Below are 25,294 nucleotides of genomic sequence, written 5' to 3'. Positions count from 1 at the left end.
AGCAACTCTTAGGCCGTGTTCACACCAAACGCCGTGTACAGTAAACATGTTTACAATTAGTTTACCGTAATATACACTGGTTTTACATTACATTTGTTCACATCTATACACCTTGTTTAGCTACCTGTACATAAGATTTGTTCACACTTGTAAACTATATGTCATTTAAATTTTAAATACGTAGAACTGAATTCAAAGTTTTCGGACATTTTTTCTAGCGGTTAGAGAACGATCATTTGACTTCAAAAGGGGGGATGGAAATATTCCGATCCCCAATTTGATAAAAAAAAATCTGTTCATACAGATGATAAAAAAATTATTCTGAATCAAGAGTTTCCCCATACATTATAGTGGTTAATACTGAAAAAAGTATTTGTTCACCAGCATCGAACAAAAACCGGAATAAAAACGTACGCGCGGAAAAAAATTCTGACTCAGATAAAAAATAACTGTCCCCCTTTTTTGAGTTAAGATGTTGCTACTTTATGACAGCCATTTTTATAATTTGTAGTAGTTTGAATAAACTAATGATGTCTCGATTACGCATCAAAAAACGTTAGCTGCAGCAGCGTGCCAAGTTACAGCCGAAAAAAAAGATATTAGGGATCACTACAATTTTATCTTTTCTGTTTGTTTCAAATGGTATTTCTTCTCCAAGGAGTATTTGGTTAAGGAATAGGGTAACGTTTTTATTTTATTTCAAGTGTTATTTTATGGATCTGAGATACTAGACAAACATATCATTTACCTCACACTTTTTTTAGTCATGCATTTATGCGTGAATCGTTGTTTGAGAAAAGACCAGTCGCGAATATTTCTGTGTACGTCAGGTCGATTCGGGAAGACCTTTTCAAATGAATTAGGCAGCAACTATTTATTTCATTTTTTTGGAGGGGGAGCGGGGGGGGGGGGGTCGAGGGGTAGGGGGCATGGGCTATAGATCTTTTCACGAAAAAATTTGATGACAAGTCGAAATCAAATTTAGCATTGTATAAAGCGGCAACTGAGGGTGAAAGAAACAAAAAAAAAAATCATGGCCAAAAACTGGAAACATTTTTTTTTTAAACAAATCCACGGCCCACCACCACCCCACTCCCCTGCCTTTATGTTTTGTTTTCAACTATATTAGCACCCCCCCCCCCCACCCCGAAAGTCAATTATGGGTTCGGCAATGATGCTGCTTAGAGTCTTGATCAGGGGTTAATAAAGTACGTTAAATAAATTAAAAAAAAAAAATATCTGTAAAATTACAACAATTTCTGTAAAGAACTATACTAAAAATTATCAAAAATATCAATTTTACTCAAAAATAGTTTCCTCCTTAAATATATACACGATACAACTAATGTCCTCAATGCCTAGTTTTGTGTACACTTAACCTAAACAAGGCCTACATTGACTATCGACTGTGTGTAGATAAAACATGATTTAAACTACATGTAAACATTGAGTTTTATCAATGGGAACGCAATTGTGTTTAGTTTACGTGTGAGTTACACTAACACAACACCTAATTTAGGCCAATGTGAACACGGCCTTAGACTAGTTAAAATATTTTTGTTGCACTGAAATGGGATTGACCAATGACATATCATCACGAAGGGCAAAATAAACTTACGAAAAGACAAAAGACATTAAGAGAAATTGCAGTTTATGAGGGTCTGAATGGTGTTCGCATTGTCATAGAGCGTTGTATTTTAAATAACAAAGGAACAACAATAGATTTGCATACTATTGACGTAACTAAAGTTTGACTAAGGCCGTGTTCACACCAAACGCCATGTACAGTAAACATGTTTACATTTGGATTGTAACGTACACTAGTTTCACATTAAATTTGTTATCTATACACCTTGTTTAGCTACCTGTACACAAGATTTGTTCACACTTGTAAACTATATGTCATTTAAATGTTCATTACGTAGAACCGAAATTCAGATTTTCGAAAAACTTTTCTAGCAGTAAGGGAACGACCATTTGACTTCAAATAAAAAGGGGGGATGGCTTTTTCAACAATTTGATTTAAAAACATCGGGTCACTCAGATGATTAGAAAGAACAAATATTCTGAATCCAAAGTTTCCCCATACATTTTAGTGTTAAATATTGAATTTGTACATCGAAAAAAACAACCTAATTAAAACTTTCGCGAGAAAAAAAATCAGAACACCCCCCTCTCTTTCCTTTTTTTTTTTTTAAAGTAAAGTGGTTGCTACTTTTAGAAAGTCATTTTGGGTGATTTGCAGAAGTTTAAAGATGTCTCGATTACGCATTAAAAACGTAGGCTCGCAAACAGCGTGCTAACAGACGAAGAAAACGAGTTGCGATGTTAAGGATCACTACATTTCTATCTTGTCTGTTTGTTTCAAATGGTATTTATTCTCCGAGGAGTATTTGCAAAAGGGAGGGGGAAATGTTTTTTTTTTATTTCTAATTGTATTCCAACGGATCTGAAATACTACACACAATTAACCTCACCCTTTTTTCAGTAATACAATTATGAGTGAATCGTTGTTTGAGTATAAAGACCAGTGGCAAATATTTCTGTCTGTGTGAACGTCCAATCGATTTGGGAAGACCTTTTCAAATGAATTATGTGTTCGGCAATGATGATGGATGAGTCTTGATTAGGGGTTAATAAGGCTCACAGTGTGGGAACGGAACTGTACGGTTTTCTAATATTTTGGTCATTCGGGAGACTGTCAAGCGGTGCTCCGACATTCGAAAAATAACAAGTTGCTTGATGGAAACTTTGACGAACTCTTATGTTCCTATATAACGTTTCTGCTTCAAGTTTTGATAGCTAAAACATTCTTTATGTAAATATGAACCAATAAAATAATAAGAAAGATATATGCATCAAAACGTTTTCCTTAGAATGTTGGAGCTCCGTGTAAAACGATCAAAATTGTCACACAACAGCGATCAAAAATGTCAAATAAACATCGAAAAATCATTGTTTGCTACCTGGATTTTCACATGTACCTTTTCTGATATATAGTCTTACCTGTCTGAAAGTTTCAAAGCCATTGTCCCAGTAGAAATCCAAATATATTCATTTTATCCATGTCGGATATTTTTATTGACTGTACAATCGCTCGCAAGTTGACTGTAATATCACTCGGAGCCTTCCTGTACAATCACTCGGAGTTTTCTTTTCATCGTTTGGCCAACTAGACTACTCCGAAAGGAGGGTAACCTACTTAACCTTCTTATGACTTCACGGTCCAGCTAGCAAGCAAGCTAGTCAATGCATTTTGCTGTAATAGTTTCTCGTTGCATATGACTAATTATAACTCTTAAGTAGATAATGCTAAACTTCTTCTGCCACATTCATGATCAGTTTATGTTTTCCATGATACTTGTGTCATCTAAATATTTATTAACACTACTGCAATCCAATACAATATATGTCTGGTATGATTTTTCTCTCCTTTTTCTGTTACGTTTTTTTGTATTGTTATCGATTTTTGTTTTAACCTAAAGTACACACTCAAAAGTGTTAATGATTTTTGAACGTTTTATTTGAATGGCTGCAGCCTGCATTAGCGGATCTGGTATGCGGGGAGAGGGAGTTTTTGGTGGTTGAAGCCTATTTTTTTTTCGATTTTTATGGTGTTCCGTAGTGTGGATCCCCCTTTGTAGACAGGCGGGATCTGCACTTGGTCTGATATCGTCAATGATAGTATGATGATCCGATTATTCATCTGATTTTTATAGTTTGGTCTTGTGCTGTGATAGTTTTAGGGAGAAATGAGCGCACACAAACATTTTTACACTTGCCAAATTCTTTATGTACCTGTTTTAAGTCAAGAGCTCGTAGTTCAGTGGTTGTAGTTGGTTCGTGTCTGTCATATATGTTTTTCGTAAATTGTTTTATTATGAATTAGGCCGTCAGTTAAATTCGGAAGGTATTGATTCTTATTTTTCTTTTCGGGACCTTTTATAGCCGACTATAATTGCTTAAATCCATTTACTTTTTAACTTTGAAAATCATATCACATCTCCTTATTTTTATGTTGAAAATATAAATTTGGTTTGATAAAATGTTGTTTTCCCTAAATAAAAACAACTATTTCGTTCGTTTGTCAGATGCTTTAGTTGGGATTATTAAAAAGTTCCTGAATCGTGACATTGATATAAAAAAAATGTTGAAGAATTTTGTGTTTTCTCTGTCTTTCAGATAATAAGTCCTCTCCCATCCTTGGTAAAATTTAATTTTACTGGAGCTTTATCTACCAGTAGCTACATGTATAGCTTGTAATAAACAGACATCTCATTTGTAATTATACCACATCTTCTATTTTAATATCATGTTTATTGACATATACGTGTCTTTTCTTGGGTCAGTGGTTAGCTACCACAATTCCACATTCGAATTCCTTGTTATACCAAATTAAAAAGTGTTGGGTATGTGTAGATACACCATAAGAGAGGCTAAATTTCACGATAAAGCTTCGCTTTGAAATTTAGTTCATCCTATGGTGTATCTACACTTATAGCCAATCACTTTTTTATTTGGTCAATGACATGTGTCAAAGTTCTCAACTGATATCACAAGAAAGAAAATGTGTTACAATGTAGTTTCTTGCTAAAAGTGTGAAGTATCTAACATACACCACATGACCATTTTCAATCTTCTGGTAAACCAATCAGAGGGTCGATATCGCACTGTGGTGTATGTGTCGATTCCCTCACACTTTTTCAAACAAACTATGGTACATATCAAGTTACAATATCCCGATCCTGTGCTGAAAAATTCTTTGTTGTATTGTTAAAATATGTATTTACTATTTTTCTAAAATTGCTGATGAATAATATAATAAGTAAAATTCAAAATATGTCAATTAACTTTCCAGAGAATCTTTTCAGTATATATAAATATTTTTTTTGTAAGAGGATTATTTTCATTTTTATTTAAGATTAGATTCTTAACATTTTTGTACTGTCCTTTTCTTTTTGTCTTGTATAATTATTCAGTGGTTGTTTGTTTATGTGTTACATATTTGTTTTTCGTTCATTTTTTGTACATAAATAAGCCGTTAGTTTTCCGAAGTCGTTTTCCATTGTTATTTTGGAACATTTTAAAGATGACTATGCGGTATGGGCTTTATTCATTGTTGACGACCGTACGGTGATCTATAGTTGGTAATTTCTGTGTCATTTTGGTCTCTTAATTTGTGGAAAGTTGTCTCTTTGGCAATCATACCACATCTTCTTTTTTATGTGTAGTGTACACGTTTTGTTTTTGTCTCTGATATAGTCACCTTAAAAGGATTCCTTGATAGAATCTTAATTGTCAAAATGACTGGTTTTGTGCTTATTTTCACTTCAAATACCATAAATGAACAAATAGGACAGCAATAAACAACCAATGCAATGCATATGCACGGTATTTAAGAAATTTGGCCAAGCAATTCTACAGGAAAGCTCCAAGTGATTTACAGGAAGGCTCCGAGTGATATTAAAGTCAACTTGCGAGCGATTGTACAGTCAATAAAAATATCCGACATGGAGAAAATGAATATATTTGGATTTCTACTGGGACAATGGCTTTGAAACTTTCAGACAGGTAAGACTATATACCTATTATTCTATATGTGTTATGAAAAGCTTGTTATTTTGAAACTGAGTAGCAAACTTCCTTGCTAATTACAGTTTATGAGGGTCTGGATAGGGTGAACATAATAGAGAATAATGTTCAAAAAGGGCAGAATAAAGGGCAGAAAATTTAAAGGATAGAGAAAAATAGGCAAAAAAACAAAATAAAGAATAGAGAATAATGGGGTGCTTAAATGTAAAGAATACATAATAACGGAATAAAAAATATAGAAATTGGCTTAAAGAATAAATCAATCGTGTTTTCAAAAACCTTACAAGGATTAGGACACATCCAACAAATTAGTGCAAAGACATTATAAATAGTTTGACAAAAAGTATTACATTGTGCAGTGCAAAAAGATAGGCATCATCTACACGCACGACTGTTACAGTTCATATATATATATATATTTTTTTTTTATTAATTTGTAAAAAAACAAAATCAATGAAAGTTACGATCAAGACAATATTTAGGGATCTTACTATAGTTTTATAACCTTTAAGATTAAGTTTATTGAAAGAACCAATAAGTGTATATGTATCGTATCTAAGTTTACGGGCTCTATAAACATCATATACATGTACATGATGATAGATAATGTTTATTGAAGCGTCAATAAGACACGACTTTGACAACGAGTTGGGAAATAGACAAACCATAGAAGTCGAGAGAACATCATGATCCAAAAAGGAATAAAGTAGAACGACAGACGAGCGTTTTGATCTATACGAGACTCATCAGTGGCGCTCGAATCAAAATAAAAGGAATGCAAAATAAAAATCGAAAACCCTGGATATAAAAATTAATATGGAGGTGTACCAATCGGCGTTTTACGTTTCCGCAAATTGGCATTACTTTAAATAATTTATCATATATGATATGTACATTCAAATCTTTATAATCTACCAGGTAAATTTGCGGAAAAGTAATAAATACAAATTGCGGAAACGTATATTTTAAATTTGCGGAAACGTAGTATTGGGACTTTGAAAAATTAGCGGAAATGCAATACGCCCGTACCAATGACACAACTATCCAACATATTTCAAATGAAGTAAATATATAAATATAAGCAACGGTACGACCTTCGATAGCCAATTCAAGTCGTGAACTCTAATATTGTTAGATAAACCATATTCTAAAAAAAAACCAGAACAATTAAAAAGGACTATTATTTGCCCGAAATTATTTGACCTAGCCGCATTTAAGAAAAAAGGCGGATAATAAACGAAGAGTCTTTGAAAAAAACGCCATGTCAAAAACGAAATACAACAAAAATACCGAGCAAGTCCACTTTACATAGAAACTAAAGATTGAGCAATGATACACTCGGGGTGAACTAATGGGCTGCGGGAAGGTGAGCAGTCTCTGTTCCACAAATGCTACCCGTCATGTTGCTGATCATAGTTCATCGACTTTTAACATTCAAGTTAATTTTAAGGTTGTAAAATTTTAACCCTTCAAATCAAACATCCATATTATACACTTCCAAACGGATCAAGTTGGTAAAAAAACCAGATATTCAATATTCAATTTTTTTATATTTTTTTACTTTTCATTTTTATTTCTATTTTCACAGCTTAGCAATTTTTTTATTTCGGTTTGTTATTACAATTTTCTTTACTAAATAGAAAATTGATTTTTAACCTTATCAGTTTAAAACTAAGTTTATAATATTATCAAGTGTTTTGGTCCTTTTAAAATCCTTGATATCATATCATATCATGACACGATTTTGAAATCGAGGCAAATAATTCCGATATTATTAATTGTAACTTGAAATAAATTCAATTTCTATTTTCCAGACACTCCATGCACCAATAAGATGTGTGGCTATCATGGGTATTGTGTAGTTTCTGGATCTGGCTGGAATTGCAATTGCCAGGCCGGTTATTATGGAACTAACTGTGAAAGTAAGTAGAGATATTACCGAACTCAGTCTTAGTGCAAATCTCATTAAGCATCAGTCAGTGGTAATTAAAACACGACAAACACAAATCCGCTCAAGTTTACATTATCTTTAGTTTAAAATGTATAATGGTGCACGAAGATACTATTTGTTTCCTTTTCCTGTTCTGTTTTTTCATGATATAATTTAGTTGAAATGTACTAGAAATTAACAATTAAGGGGAATTAAGGGAGCAACAATTTAACTTCACATGAACATACCTTGGGTTCGAATCAGTATCACCCAATTTGTTTCTTCTGATTTTCAACATTAATAGAGTGTTTTGGTCAGTTTTACATCCCAAGATTTTTCCAGAAATCTCTTGGAGTTCACTATATTAATTGCATGGAAAAATATTTTAACTAACCGCCTTTTTAGAACAAAGAGGCGGAAAAAAAACGATTGGGCTTTCAACATTTTGAAAGAATAAAAATCAACGCCATGGCAAAAACGGAATACGACAAAAATACCGAGCAAGTCTAAAAAACATAGAAAACTAAAGGTGGAGTAATAAGAACCTCGGGATGAACTCACGTGCTGCGGGTAGGTGAGCAGTACCTGCTCCACAAATTAAATGCTACCCGTCATGTTTCTCATCAAAGTTCATCGACTTGTAAAACTCAAGTAATTTTTAAGGTTGTAAAATATTAACCCTTTAAATAAAAAATCCATATTATATATTATCTGTTAACCAAGCTTTGTTCTTTACCTATAAATAAATTAAATAAAATTTTAGAGGATTGCAACACAATTTCATATTACAGTCCTAAGTATGAAATTGTCCAAATTATAATGGCATATTGTTATTCTAAACTGTTTCCAAAAATTGATCGCCCTGAAGATCATAATAAACATTTTATTAAAATAAAGTATGTCAATAAAGGTTTTGCTTTTGTAAATATTGCCGGTATTTGTAACGACCATTCTGTTAAAGACCAAATTCCTTGATATTTTGATAATACTTAACTCCCTCTCATTTGTTATATTTACAAGAAATCAACCCGAAAATATGTGTTTAATTATAGCCAATTGTGTAAAGATGTAAATATCACTGAAAATACACCTATGTCGTGTAATTGCAGTAATTCAGAATACACCTATGGCCCAATTTCCCATGTTATAACAGGAGACCTTAACATCGTTCGTGACCGAGAGTTAAAATCATTTCTCAGTAAAGGACCTAAATATTGTCCCCCGTCAACTATTAGCTGGAATGAGTGTCGTAATATCATCCACGACTCACTCCGTGCCTACTGTTTGAAATGGGTAAAACGGGGAAAAGCTGACAAAAAATCTTTGGACTCTTTTTTTAATTCAGTAATGAAGTTAGTTGATATTCGAATACAATATTTTAAAGAACATTTTACTCTTAACAAAAACTATAAAAACCCTATTTCGCGTATCAAAAATAAACTAACAGAACTAGCCAAGGAATTTGTTTTTGTCCCGGCTGATAAAGCTGCTAATAATATCATTATTGTTTGACGTACATTTTATATAGAGGTTCTGCAAAAGGAAATCACGAATTCACCAACATTCCAAATGACTTCCTTTTCAGAAAAAGACATCTGTAACAAACATAAACTTTTAGCTACTTCTTTACAAGCAGAACCAAACACAATGAAAGTCCCAACTATGTACTGGCTTCCGAAGCTGCACAAAAAACCTTACAAATATAGATTTATTTCATCTTCTAGCCATTGTTCAACTACTAAATTGTCTGTTTTACTTACTAGTACACTTGGTACAATAAAAAACCTGATAATACATTGTTCAAATAAGGCCTTTGAAAATAGTGGAATTAATTACTTTTGGAGTGTCAAAAACTCGTTGGAAGTACTTGATAAATTGCATGCATATATTGGTGATTTTGAATCTGTTCAAAGTTTTGATTTGTCTACCCTATATACCACTTTGCCTCATATTCTTATTAAGAAAAAAATCACATCCCTAATTAACTGGGCATTTAAAAAGTCGGAATGCGAGTACATATGTTCAAATTCTTTTAGATCATTTTTTAGTAGCAATAAACAAAAGAATTATGTCAATTGGACATGCTTTGATACTATTTATGCGCTTGAATTTTTACTTGATAACATTTTTGTTCGCTTTGGAGATTCCGTATATCGTCAAGTTATTGGAATTCCAATGGGGACTAACTGTGCACCACTTATTGCGGACCTGTTTTTGTATTGCTATGAGTTACAATTTATGACTAAAATTAGCAAAGACCCATCAAAACAGCATTTGATACAAAAATTTAACAATACTTTTAGATATTTAGATGATATATTGGCTCTCAATAATGACGACTTCAGTATGTATACTAAAGAAATTTATCCTGTAGAACTTACTTTGAATAAAGCTAATGATAATAATGATCACTGCCCTTTCCTCGATCTTGATATCTACTGTGGATTCATTAATATTCGTTGGATACCAATTTTCGTGGATTTCGTGGGTACTGGAGAACCACGAATTCTAATGTTCAACGAATTACGAATTTTCTAAAGAAATGAGTGTGGACTTTGTCAAAACCACGAAATTATATATCCACGAAAAGGTAAATTTTCCTCAAACCACGAAAATTGGTACCCACGAAAATAAATGAATCCACAGTATATCATAAACGGGAAGCTTAATACAAAAATTTATGATAAAAGAGATGATTTTTCATTCCCTATTGTTAATTATCCATTTTTAGATGGTGACGTTCCCTTGTCACCATCTTATGGTGTTTATATATCTCAACTTGTACGATTCGCTCGTGTATGTAACAACGTATTAGATTTTAGCGAGAGAAATTTATGTATTACTGAAAAATTATAACACCAGGGTTTTCGATATCACAAACTGGTCAAAACATTTACTAAATTTTATCACCGGTATAAGGAAATAATTCGTAAATATAACTCAACATGCAGACATCTTATACGTTCAGGTATTTCACATCCAATTTTTTATGGAAATATTCTTTATAAAGCACAAAAATGTCAGTATTCTCCTCAGAAACTAACAAAACCTTTAAATAGACTTATAAGAAGGGGATATAGTTACGATACTGTTGTCAGGTCATTAAAGATTGCATATTTTGGCTTTAATATTGATTCACTGATAGGGTATTTGCATCGGAACTAAACACATTTATTTCTAAAAAAAACAGTTGTTGGTATGACACGGGTTATGTTCTTCTCATATATTTTATGATAGTATGATACTAAACCCCTAATGGGAGGTATTGTGCCTGATATTCATATGATGAAGACATAATCCTTCAATCAGTTTAATTGAGGTCTGGAGCTGGCATGTCAGTTAACTGCTAGTAGTCTGTTGTTATTTATGTATTATTGTCATTTTATTTATTTTCTTTTGTTACATCTTTTGACATCGGACTCGGACTTCTCTTGAACTGAATTTTAATGTGCGTATTGTTATTCTTTTACTTTTCTACATTGGCTAGAGGTATAGGGGGAGGGTTGAGATCTCATAAACATGTTTAACCCCGCCGCAATTTTGCGCCTGTCCCAAGTCAGGAGCCTCTGGCCTTTGTTAGTCTTGTATGATTTTAAATTTTAGTTTCTTGTGTATAATTCGGAGTTTAGTATGACGTCCATTATCACTGTACTATTATGCATATTTTTAGGGGCCAGCTGAAGGACACCTACGGGTGCGGGAATTCTCGCTACATTGAAGACCCATTGGTTGCCTTCGGCTGTTATCTGCTCTATGGTCGGGTGGTTGTCGCTTTGCATATTCACCATTTCCTTTCTCAATTTTATTCCAAATAATTATTAAGGTGGTACCAAACACATTGACTAAATTTATTTGGCTCGTTTAATTTTCATAAAATTATGACGATATATTTACTTTGACCCTTTGACAAAAATAAAAAAAAAATAAAAAACTCGAACACACACTTTATCGGAAAAATTTCATTGAATATATATAGGGATTTGACAAACATTAATTTTGATCATTGAGTAGCTTTATATTTTTTGAACAATAGAACGTGATTATTTAAAACGTTCAGCTGAATTTTACAGAGTTATCTCCCTGTAGTGTTATGACAGTACTTGATATCAAGTCATGACACGATTTTACAACACACAATCTTTCATCCGTTCTTAGAAAAAATCAGTTGTCGTCGTTTGGGTTTTGAAACGGAGGCAAAGACTTAAGATATTATTAATTGTAACTTGAAAAAAATTCAATTTATATTTTATTATTTATAGGTTGCACCGATGGGAACTGTAACTATCGAGGGTATTGTGTAGTTTCTGGAAATGGCTGGTATTGCAATTGTCTGACCCGTTTTTATGGAACTTACTGTGAATGTAAGTAGAGATTTTACCTAACTCAGTCTTCGTGCACATCTCATTAAGCATCAATCAGTGGTTAAAACACGACAAACACAAATCCGCTCAAGTTTACATTATCTTTAGTTTAAAATGTATAATTTGGTGCACGAATATAATATTCGTTTTTTTTCCTGTTCTGGTACCGGTGTTTCATGATATAATTTAGTTGAAATGTACTAGAAATTAACAATAAGGGAGAGCTAACTACAAGTACTACGTAATTTGCTATCGTTCTAACCAAAAGTTATCTGAGATAATTACCAGACACGCAGAAACGAAAGACCTAAGGATGAGGGAACTTCAAAATACGAATAACCTCTTCGCTCCCAATCCCGCATGTAGTCGTGATTGAAACCGCTATCCGTTGATAGTTCATAAAACCCTCAATTCTTTTTTAGAATTTCCCCAGCTGATCTGTATTGAGAACAGGGAGTTCAATCATACAATTCGTGAAAATCTGATCTGTAAAATCAAGGTCAAATTGGACAATGTTTTGTCAGAAGTCTGTAAAAACGGCGGCAGACCTGGCTCCTCAATAATAATTCCCCGGTAAGACAACCATGGCACATATATAAATCAAAATTATACCACGCCCCCCTTTCCATGCCATCAATCAATACATAGTTTAATATAAATGATCAGCATCAGTTACAGTATCAAGAGTCAACTTATTTGCATATAATTTGCATATGTTTGATTTTCCAGAATATATCTTGGCTGTCGAATTCTAATTTTCAACATTTAAAGAGTGTTTTTGGTCAGTTTAACAAACCCTAAAAAAATTCCAGAAATCTCTTGGAGTCTCAGCAGTCAGTTAAAGTTTATTTTGGGAGAAAATTTAGGTGACATTGAGAATGGTAGAAGGTACAATGTACCGTGTTGACACATTTCCTAATATGCAAAATCATACGTATTTTGCCCCTTATCACCCACTTTTCTTTTCATAGAAGACTTCAATAGTTCATTAAAAGGACACTACGAAACTTTAAGAAGATTCTTCATTTTTCTTTACGATTTGAGTCCCAAATATATAATATCAAAGCTAAATATACAATAAAAATCCGAGTCACCCTTTTCCCGCCATTAATTAAAAATTAAATATCTCAAAATAGTTGTCCATAACCTATCAATATTTCAAGCTTATTTTGTTCCTGAACTGATGCTCTTCTGACTTATAATATCAATTATAAAGTATAATATATTTTTATAATTTCACCTAACTACATCATTAAGGGATAACACTCGAGTGACAATCCGAACAATAGAAGGTACCGGGTTGAGTCTTGTCGCAGTATTATATTTGGTATCTTACATTTTTGGCATATACGAACATCTAGTATCTACATGCTAAGAAATTTCCTCCTTTGAAATTCTACAACTCAGCCAATCTCGTTCGTAATTTATACTAGTACATAGACTACTTTTGACTCCAGATTATATAATTTTTCGACAGGTTACATTTGCTGTGGTAGGACATCCTCATCCTCGGTCAAGTAAGAGCAACCAAAATAAGTAAAATCAAACATATAATCCATGTAATTTGAAGGGAAAGTTAACTGTTTTCCGATGATTTTCTCGTGTTAAAAAAATATAAAGCAGTTAATTTTCCCCAAAGTTGTATCGATTGAAAGCTTCATTTTGCTTCTTTACGTTGCTCTTACTTGGCTTGGTACCAGGATGTCGTACCTCTGAGTAGGTAACCTGTCGAAAAAATATAAACTTCGGAGACAATAGTCGATAATATGAAAATGGTCATACTACACGGCCATGTTCAGAGTGATATCCAGTGAACGAAAACAAAAGAAAATTCACTCTTCTTATGATAGAGTCGAGAAAGTCAATAATAAAACAATACCGGTGACGATACTGATCAAAAGTTATTTTTAAATAATAATTATACATTTTAAAGAATTTATTTGTTAAACTGTGTAATTAGAAATGTACATGCAAATACACGATGTTTCATGTTCAGTATTTATCGAGATAATTGCTTGAGAAGCCTGCGGAATTGAAATTTAAAAACTGCCAATCATTGCTGCATATTGATAAAAAAAAATGGAAAAAATCATGTACATACAAAATTCAAGTCACCAATTTTATGAGTGTTCCAAAAAGTCCTTAGTATGTTACATGTTCCCAAATAATGCTTATTTTTTTCACACCTAAGTTATCGAGCACACCGATCTGCTCTTGACACATGTATATGCAATAGAGAACTATTGTTTTTCGTGAATATAAACATTTAAAAGTGTTTCTAGATCTGTGCAGGTTAAAAAATGAAAGATGACTTTTTTTTATAAAGCAGGGGCCGTATGCATAAAACATCTTAACTTAAGTATTCCTTAAACTTAGATTTCACTAAGAATTTCTTAGTTAAATCGAATTCTTAAATGATATGCATAAACTTACTTAAGTCTTCACTTAACTAAGGAATACTTAAATCGGAACCTTTCTCTAGTTACCGTATGATATTAGCTCATCACATGTACTTATCCATGTAAAAGTTTGTTTTGATTATTTAAATTTCTTGATCAATGCATGCTTTTATTTTAAAGAGCTGCGGTTAAATTGATATAGGTATGTAAAACAATTCAATAGAACGTAACATAGTTTAATGATGGATTGGCGCATACAAGACAATGCTTTTTATGGTTGATGTTTTGACGGATGAGCATTGGAAGAAAAATATTTCGGTAATCCAAAACTTTCCTCTACTTAATCTTTAGTTATCTTTCATGGTTGTGATATTTTCTGGGGACAACGATATGTTTTAAACTCTAACAAAACATAATCAAGGTTTCAGTGGTGTAGCACAAGACTGAGTGTAGCATTGTAAGCATGTGCTAACAATTAATTTTACAAATCACTTTTTTCAATAAAATGTTCACTTATCGTTCAGCTTATTATGCTTTGCCATCTCCCTTTCCAGACCCCTTGCTTATATTTGCTTATGGTTTAAAAAAATCTATTTTGATGTGAAATTAACATTTTAATTTTTATCACTTCCCTTAACAACAAAGAAAGGGGGAGGGTAGAATTTTTTTCAGAAATCCATATATAAAATAAAGTATTTTTCAAAAGTCCTACAATAACCGACGAATTCCATGGGGGACTTCTGACTGCCGTAACAGTGATTCTAAACAATCTAACTGATTGTCTCAACAAAATGGAAGTCCATGCTCCTCCTCCCCTTATGAAAGAAATCCACCTCTGGGTAGGTCTTAAAACTTTTCGATTTTGTTCCTGTAAGTGATTTTTTTTTAGGATATGCCCTACATCTTTAGAATAAAACTGAATTGAAAATTCAAATGACGCCCTCCTCCCCCCCCCCCCCAAAAAAAAGGCACCCCAACACGTATCTAAAATGTGGTTTTGTAAGCTCTCTTCATTCCTTGTTTCGGTTTTAACTAACGGTTACAATTGATAGCGCGCGGTGTATTTTAACAATTAAAAAAAACCCGTGCACATACATAGTAAACAAAAGAAAAATACATTGTAGTACCATGATTTACATGTGTGTAAAAACTGAGTACTTTTCGGTATACATAACATCGAGATTGGGAAATATAATATATATAAACCCACTGTGATCTCTTGATTTGTTGATTTTACGTAATTTGAAGAAAATAACGATGATCTTTCATAGTTACTGATTATTTAGCAATAAATAAACGAATAATTAGTACTTTATTACTGATATATATATATTAAGCAATCAAATTGTAGGTAACATATTAATGTTCTACCAAAAACGCAAACTTCCGACTGATTTTTAACTATTTTAGAAAATTTAAGGTAGCTCTATAGGTACCTTAGACTTAAGTGTTATCTAAGGCGTTTTCGTAGTATAAGGAGTTTTATGCATACCACTTAAGTTTTGTGGGCGTGACCTAAAACAACTAAGATTTTACTTAGGAAATACTTAGTTTAAGATTTTTTATGCATACCACTTAGATAAAAAGGGCGGAGTTTCCTTATCTTAAGTGTTTACTAAGGAAAATCTTAACTTAAGTAGCTTTATGCTTACGGGCCCTGGTATCTTTCTACTATTTTGTATACAATTTTAAGAAAAGGTCGTCTCGAGTTTTGTAAAAGTATGTGCGGTCTTCTCGATCTATTCACATTTTATGTTTACATCGAGATAAGGTCTGTATGATTTTGCTTAGTAAATTAATTTAAAAGTGATGCATTTCAATCGATTCCTTTGGATTTTTATCCCTGACTTCCTCTGATCTAGCTTGTACTCGTCGTTGGCCACTTAAGGAGGAAAATGATAACATTGAGTGGAATTTTTTTTTTTTTATTTCTATTTTTACTTTTTACCAGAACGTTTTTCTGTGAATCCATAATTGACAGCGTCCTTGCTAAAATGGGACAAACATTGACATTGGTCAAGTTTTCAGTGTTTACAGGGGAAGTAATATTTTGTCACTAGATTTCACACCGTTTAAGCGACACATGTCATTATCAAATACAATGTATTTCAAACCAATAATAAAGGTTTGTGTCGGGTTTATAGAATAAAAAGGCAAGAAGTTCAGAATAAAGGGCAAATATTTTAAAGAAAAGAGAAAAATAGGCCATAACATAAAAATTGAGAACAATGAGGTGTTTAAATATAAAGATAAGAGAAAAATGACCTAAACATGTAATGAATACAGAATGAAGGACTCCTCATCTAGCCCCTCAACAATGAGGAATGTTGGTGCATTCGTCACAACTCGGTCGATTCCGTTCCTTCATGGCGAGTAGCGGATGATTCACCCGGAGATTACCGATTGATTGTTAGAGATGTACTGGAACTTTTAGCTAAGAATTCTAGGCATTGAACACCCATATCAAATTATATTTCCGTAAAAAATATAACATCTAGGACTGCACATTGTTAAAACAATGCATAGAAAAACAAACGAAAAGCTTCAAATAACTCTTACATTTCATGGCTGTAGCATACACATATTATTTATTTATAGGGTTTTTATAGCTTTGATTGAGCGCACAATTTTAAAATGAAGCGCTTCCGCCTCAAAGACAATCAGTGGTTGTCGTTTGTTGCTGTATATCATTTTTTTTTGTTCATTGTTTTTGTACATAAATCAGGCCGTTCGTTTTCTCGTTTGAATTATTTTACATTTGTCATTTCGGAGACTTCTATCGCTGCTTATGCGGTATTGGTTTTGCTCATTGTTGAAGGCCGTACGGTAACCTATAGTTGTTAATTTCTATGTCATTTGGTCTTTGGCGGAGTGTTGTCTCGTAGGCAATTATATCTTCTTATCATTACATATAAATTGTATACAGTATTCTTGTCAATCATTATATTTTACAGACATTCATGAGTGATATTGACACAACACACATTTTAGAAGATAAAAGGAAACAATTTGAATTTGTTTTGGATTATTGAAACATTTTCGTTTTGGACATTTTGATTAGTCAAGGCGTCCTTTATGAAGCACTGAGAATACGCAACCTGATTTACGATGATGATACACTTCTAAGTTGGTCCATGCCAGATAAAGCAGACAAGAAAAGAAATTAAAACTGATGTTGCTTTTAAACATTATTGTTTATATTCACTTTAAACACATTGTTATTTAAATGCCATACATGTAGCTATGTATATTGTAATACTTTGTAATAATAACAACATTACATAATCATTCACGCGTTGTCGCTATTCTCCATAGGTTCAACGGATTGTAGAAACATCATCAATGTTCGCTTGTCATGTTTTGGAAAGTTTGTCAGATTTTTGGATTTAAAAAATGCCCACTAACCCAATTTTTTCTTTTTATAAATCTTTTACATGTATGATTATAAGCCATCTGTTAAATTCTTGTAAAACCTTTGTTATTTTTTAATAGTTTTTGAAAACTTAAACTTGTCAATGATTAAGATATAAAAAATCCAGAGAACATTTTCCCGCCAAAATTTCAATGGCTAATATCTCGGAAACAAGCAAACGGACCCTATTTTTTTTCTGCTTCTTTAGTTCCTTTAATTATATACTAAGTTATAAGTCTTTTGAATAGCTTTTTATTTTGAAACAGAGTAGCGAAGCTTTTTTTTTAAAACAGAGTAGCGGAGCTTTTTTTTAAAACAGAGTAGCGAAGCTTTTTATTTTGAAAGAGAGTAGTGAACATCCTTTAATTCGGTGTTCGAACAGAGTGGCAAGATAAAAACAATAATTTTTTTATTGTGCTTAGGTTTTTCTACCAACCTTATTTTAGGTCTCGAAATTGACTATCAAAATTTGTTATTTGTTTTTTTGAAGTGAATAGTTATAAGATATTAGGTCTCATCTCCATACTCAAATACTCGAAATAAAAAGAAATAACACAACAGAAAATACACCTTATCTACCAACCAGCTTAATGTATCGTTGGTCAATCAGTCTATGCAGTCAAACTGCTGTTTAACTTATAGGTACTTGTTTATATCCACGGGAAGGTCCATATAGATATAAAAGTCGACCTTCCAATGGATAGAAACAAGTAATGGTGGTACTACAAGCATGTCAACACGGAGTTAAACAGTCCGAACCACCCACGTGACAGGTGTGGTTGACTCAAATCTTAATTAACTCGGAATATAATCTCAGTTTTCCTGCCGAAAGTCGGTGATCCACCGGTAAATTCAACGCTTACGCTCAGTATTCAGATATTGATAAAAATAATGCCTACCCATATTAAAATGAACACAGAGCATGGCACGAAACAACTATTTACTCCGAAACAGCGAGAACTTATCATACATGTAGCAAGGACGACTATACCACTGTTTCGGAGTTTTGTTATCTATTATACCTAGATTTTAAAGTTGCCACTGTTTCGGAGATTTGTTATCTACTATACCGATATTTTAGAGTTAACACTGTTTCGGAGATTTATTATACCGATATCTTAGATTTCCTGTACTTTTGCAATGCATCCTTTAAAAATACAATTTGGTTAATCTAATGATCAAAATTTTAAAAAGATGCAGAGGCTTGATTTCTCCATTAACTAAGTCAACCCCACCACCTTTACTTTCGCCTCTCTAAAGTCATGAAATCGAAACTTGTCAGTAGTTGTTGTATTTCATTTCTGCAGTTATATTGTTATTGAAGAATTGAGAGTTGATATTAAAGTTTTGATTGTTTCTGTAATATTTACATAACTTTTGTATATTGTTGAACACTATATGTTACCCTATAGAAATGACATTGGTCTTTGTGTGCATAGTTGTTGTTTTGTTATCGTACATCATCATGTCATTTTTTAAGTATGGGGGTGGATGGGGTGGGGTGGGGTGTTTTCCTATTTTTAAAAATTCATTTTATTATTCAAAAACTTTCCTCAAATTTTCCCTAAATTTTCCTCTCTATTTTGCCTGTGAAGACCATAAAACCGTCTTCCTATATTGACAGTGTACTTTGATGTTTTTTTACCATTTGAAATTATCTAAGATATGTATTAATACGGCAGACAGATGCAGATATGTGCATGATAGTGAAAATATACCACCTATGGAGGGGGCGCTCCTATATCTTGTTTGCATAACTTTCCATTAAACTCAAATGTATCTATAATACTAAAATTACAAGGTCCAATTTGTCAGACGTCATCTCGCAAAAACGACGAATCAAAGAATTCAACTTTATATATAACTAATATAGTACAAAAGTGTAGATTAAAAATTACACCACTCCAGGCCCTTTTGTTTTCCACGTAATTAATATTGCCAATAATAAAGAAGTTCCGGGTCGAGTCCGATACCGATACCAATAGCATATTCACCTGTTACCTATTACCTTATCTGTACGTTCCGCATCTGACAGGCGCACCACCAAACGGTGTGTTTAGGATTAATATGCTATATACACGGGTCATAAATTATCACAGGGTTGACACTACTAAATTGTCAAATTGTTACCTATTGTAGTATTTTAATCAGTAAGACTTTATAAGATAACACTACGAATACTAAAAATAAGGCGTATAGGTACAGTTTTTAATTTGTTAGCGGGCATGACGTCATGAAAACAGCGAATCAAAGAATTCAACTTTATTTTTAACTTATATAGGACAATGCTGTTGATTAAAAAAATACTCCATCCCAGGACCTTTTGTTTTCCAAATAGTTAATATTACAAATAATTGATAAGTTCCAGTTAGACGGGTTCAAACAGAAAGATTTGAAAGCAGAGAAAACTCACTGTGATAATTATCTCAAAATCGGCGGCATGACTTTATCAGATGACAATACTAATACAAAAATAAGTCTTGCGCATAGTTATATACTTTAATTCAGTCACGGACCCGCGATATCACGGGTGTGTTCTAGTTGTTTCTTAAAATTAATTAAACAAGTGCAGTTTAATCTTTTTTGTTGAGAATCTTTAAAGGATATTCTTTTGTGTCAATTAATTCTTCTGCATTAATAACTGTTATTTTTAAATTATCAATGATCATATTTGTGTACATTTACGTTTCACCATAGGCCATGAGAATGCATTCCCTTTTTACCTCGTGTGTTTTATTAATGAAATCTTTTGTATATTAAACTTGAAAGTTATGCCTCTATAAAAATGGTTTTATATTAGATCATTTAATCTCTCAATGCGTCTCGTGGGAGAGTTACACTTATTGATCAATAGTTGAACAATTCGCAATGCCTCATTAATTATTTCTAGATTAAATTAAATGAATTTTTGAAAGACAAAGGTACATGTGTCCATGTTTTGAATCATTATTATTCTTTAAGAATTATACGTATGGGAATCTATTTCTTTTTTCTTCTATATAGATTATCAACTATCTATAACCATATAGCATATAAGTGAGTAAGCGTTCTGTGTAAAGTTCTTTATTGCCATTGAAGTTTTAGATATCTTAAATGCTCCATATGGAGGTGCTCTTAACTGCAGGAAGCTAACACAGACAAGGAGAATCAATCATGTATGTTCCGATTGAACCATAATTAAGGTTCCGAATATTCCTCCATAGGCTATATTTCTAACTAATTATTATCAGTGAACCCTCAGGGGGCTCAAGCAATAACAAAACTAAACATTTCACGAATTTTTGATTATGTGATAATCTAGCATTGTAGTTTTAAATATATGATCATTTATAATTGAATATTGATTATTTAATTATCTTGTTTAAAAAAAAAATAATGATTATATAATTATATTGGTAAAACATCTGTGATCATGCGATTACATGGACAACCCATTGGGTGAGGGGCTCTATTTTTATAGTTTTACACTCCTTTATTCTCTATTCCTTACTTTCGTTGCTCATATTTCTCTATCATTATCTCTTCACAACATGATTGGGTTATTATATTTATCTATTCTGTAAACCCCACCAAGACTCTCCCATAGTCCATCATATTTAGTTCCTACATTATATCAAGGCCCTATTTCTTATACTTCCGTCATTTGATTAACATTTCACTAGAGAGACTACTAAACGTTTAGTTCAACAAGAGTGTTTGTGCATTGAAGACTTCGGAACTAAGTTAAATCGTATATTGGCGGTCTTAATATGTAGTTCCAAACAAAAATATCAAATTTAAAACGTAAAAGAGTGAATATATTGTGGATGTGAAATAGAAAGTATGCAAACATAGTTAAACAGAATTTTAAAAAACCAAAGGTACTGTATATCAATCTTGATTAATATACCAAGTCTTATCATTATTAATTGGATCCTTTTTCAAAAACAGCTATAGGAGACATTTAAGTTTCAATTGTAATTTTAACTGTACTATAGTGGTCTTTGTCGACTGTGCTTGTAATTTCTGTTGATGCAACATTGTATTTGTTTTTACATGACTTTTTGTATGTTTATGTTATTAATCTATTTGCTGTTGTAATTTGTATAAATAAACATCTGGAAATTTCTTTATTTTTCTTATATACCGAGTGTTTGTGCATTATTCGGCAGGTTTAATTTCAAAGTTATACAAATGATACTAAAAAATGTAGCTACACTATCCGCTGAAAGAAACACAGTTTCTTAAGTATAAGCTCAGCCGATTCTGTTTATGTCTGTCCTTTAATAGAATATACTATAAACATAGTTGTAGAATTCGCCGATAAAATATTTTTGTTTGTTTCGATGTATCAATAGGATGCAGAGCGTATTCCCCATTTCTTCCTTTCTTTATATCGAAACATGTCTATTTTATGTATAAAGATTTTAAGGTCAAGTTCAAATTCTTTATTGTAAACTCTCAAACATAAAGAGGAATTCTGTACATATATTCAAATGAAAATGGAAACTACAATATATACATGTGTATCATTAAATCAATTATGACCAATGCAGCTACATACAATATTTTTTTCTACATTCCTCAAAAATATAGCTATATTCGTTAACACCTTTATATTACATGTGAGAAGACTCCATATATTTTATATACAGATGGATAACGTGTATAATATGTATAAAATTATATTGGTAGGTTTCAGAAGAGTTTTGCTGACAAAAGTTTGCAGTAGTTAGAGTCTAATTTAAATCAAAATTCAAAGTTCAAATGGGACATTGTAGAGGGGGGATAGGACCTTTATCGGGACTCCGGGATCGGGTTTTTTCAAAGGGGTACATTGTATATCTTTCCAAAAAGTGTTGAATCATAATTGGCCAATTGGATGTGCTTATTATCTACAGATTTACATGAAGTCATTTCAGAGGAGTGGTGCTGACAATGTTTGTATTTATAGCAATCTGCCTTTTTATCTTAATAAATTAATGTTGCTAATAAATTAATAATTGATAGCATTAACCAATCAATTATTATCTCAATCATCTGTTATGAAACAAATTAAGATGAAAAACATTTAATTCAATTTAATGTTTTATTAAAGACTCATCTCTCAACAAGTACATTAGACATGTTTACATTATAAAACAATACTGTGCAGAATTATAAAAGTAATAAAATGCATAGATATGATACATTCATTAATATAAAATAAAGTATCATGGTATTTACATTATACCAAGGAGGTCATATAACCTCCTTGATTATACTTAGCTAAATGCCTTCCTAAAATAAAATATCACATTTACATCTAAGAATAAAAGCATTAACATTTTTATCATCTAAAGTATTAAAAGTTTCAGAGATATAATTTGAATTGTTTTTTAAATCGCCACAAAGAGGACATCTTAATTAAACATGCGCTTCGTCTTCAATAACACCGTCGCAATTATGGCACACGAATAAGTTAGTTCGCATTTATTCAAATTAGACTGTGATGTGGACACTTTCTCAATTGTAATTCGAATAAAATTATAAAAAAATAATTGATAATGGAAATTAAAAGTACGTCGTTCGGACAGTTAAGCAAAGGAGTAAGTTCAGCAAGACCTCTTTTTGGCCCCAAAGTATAGCGGTTTTACAAAATTGTTAAAATGTATACTTTTAGTTATTTATTGGACAGTAGAATGTTTCTGCTAAATAACTATGGGCTGTGTTTGACAATACAAAGCACATATATCTGGTACTAGCATCATTAAGTCATGCTAAATTACTGAAATCTTCACAATTTTAGCATTTTAGTTATATTTTAGACGGTTTCCGTCTGAAATGAAAGTGGCCGCATTCGTGTTCATTCTTAATAATGAAATGTAAGTTGTATTTGATGATAATACATAACATATATAAAGGTTGAGGATCAACACGGATGCGGCCACTTTCATGTTTGACAAAAACCATCTGAAAAGTGTCAATTATTGGCATATTTGATAGATTTTTCATATCTAAGCTAGAATCGGAGCGTTTTTAATGAGTAAATCAGTTAAAATCGTTTACATATACTTATTGAATCAACTAAAATAGACACTTAAGTGGTTAAAAAGTGTCTAAAACCTTTCGTCAGATGAACCTGAAATTTGAGGCCAGAATTGGCTCTTACCGGAGCTACTCCTTTGATGTGCATCACAATTCGAATTAGAACTTATATTAGGACTTAAAACCTTTCGAATGCGAATTAAACTAATTCGAATCAGTTAATGTTGCATAAATGTAAGAATTGGTCAGCCTCCAATGTTTCGGTTATTACAAATGTGTCTATAAGGAGTATTTTGAAACAAATTTTAGTTTAACAAAAATCTGATCTTGTAGTTTGAATTTTTAGTGTTTTTTCTCTTTTTCTTGATTCGAATTCGACTCGATTAAAAAAAGACGAAGATGTGCACGCAATTACAGAATTCGATTCGATTTGTACATGCAAACGAGGTATGAGTATCCATTTGCATACACACTAGTATCAACTATGCATGAAAATATATATATATAAATCCGAACGTCAGAGGTCTGGCATCTCGATCTTCCTATCGGTAATCCTCGGATCAATCCGCTACTCTCCTTCTATCCGCTACACGAAGGTACGGAATTGGACGAGTTATGACGATTGCTCGATCTCCCCCGTAGAACGTTATACATTGACGTACTACGTTTAAGGATGTTTGCTGCTAAGTTTCAAAATAAATAACTTCTATAAAACTAGTAAATATTGATTGGGATAATTGAGGAATCAAAAAAGCCAAAAAAATATAGGGGTCAATGTGCTTATTTTCGAGATATTAGCCATTGGAATTGTGGAGGGGAAATTTTCTCTCTTTTGATTTTTCATAGCTTTATCATTGACCAGTTAAAGTTCTCAAAAACTATTAAAAGATAAATAAGATTTTATAAGACTTTTACAAATGGCTTATATTTACACATGTAAAAGATTTATTAAAAGAAAATTGGGGATTCATCGGAAAAAATGTTTAAGGCATTCAAATGGATAACACCAGAGGATTTCGAAAATCTGACAAAAATTCCAAAACATGACAAGCAAACATCCTTAATCAACTACTTGTACTATGCATTTGATACATTTACTTGCTCTAGATCTCCTAAACAGAAATTACTATAGTATTGTGTAACGGGAGTGTTGTTTTTAATGCCACTGGCTTCGTAAGTTCCCGTTGTCTACCAAAGTTCTGGGATATTGGACAACTATAAAACCACGTAAATATAAACAAGATGCTTATTAAGAGACATACGTTATGATTGATTATAAGTTACATACAAGAATAATAAATATACGATGGCGGCTAGTCTACTTTTCATTGTAAAGTTCCTTTTTTGCAAGCTACACGGTATGAGCGTCTGCTCATTTCAAATCCTTAGTGTAGACTGCCGCGAACCCGTTGAGTGACGTCATATTTATAGTTCCTGAGGACAACGAGCCTGACCGGGCCGGATGCAGGAAGTCCCGACAGGAATAATTACATTGCCGGTCTCGGGTCTACAGAGCTATAAATAATAATAAAATTAACCAATTTCGGCTAATAAATAAAATATTCACGTTAACAAAGTGACCGACATTACAATT

General features: G+C 32.4%; 1 long non-coding RNA gene across 1 annotated transcript; it reads left to right on the top strand.

Moving 5' to 3' along the window:
• The first annotated feature begins 7,438 nt into the window (after nt 1-7,438).
• Nucleotides 7,439-17,923, top strand: LOC143059451 (uncharacterized). Its single transcript, XR_012973483.1, has 3 exons — nt 7,439-7,514; nt 11,782-11,883; nt 17,237-17,923. It is a non-coding gene; the product is annotated as an uncharacterized LOC143059451 (long non-coding RNA).
• Nucleotides 17,924-25,294: the final 7,371 nt, after the last annotated feature.

This window comes from Mytilus galloprovincialis, chromosome 14, assembly GCF_965363235.1.
Source record: "Mytilus galloprovincialis chromosome 14, xbMytGall1.hap1.1, whole genome shotgun sequence".
Taxonomy (NCBI): Eukaryota; Metazoa; Mollusca; class Bivalvia; order Mytilida; family Mytilidae; genus Mytilus; species Mytilus galloprovincialis.
The sequence above is the reverse complement of the archived record's forward strand: the minus strand, read 5'-3'. Positions and strand labels throughout refer to the sequence as shown.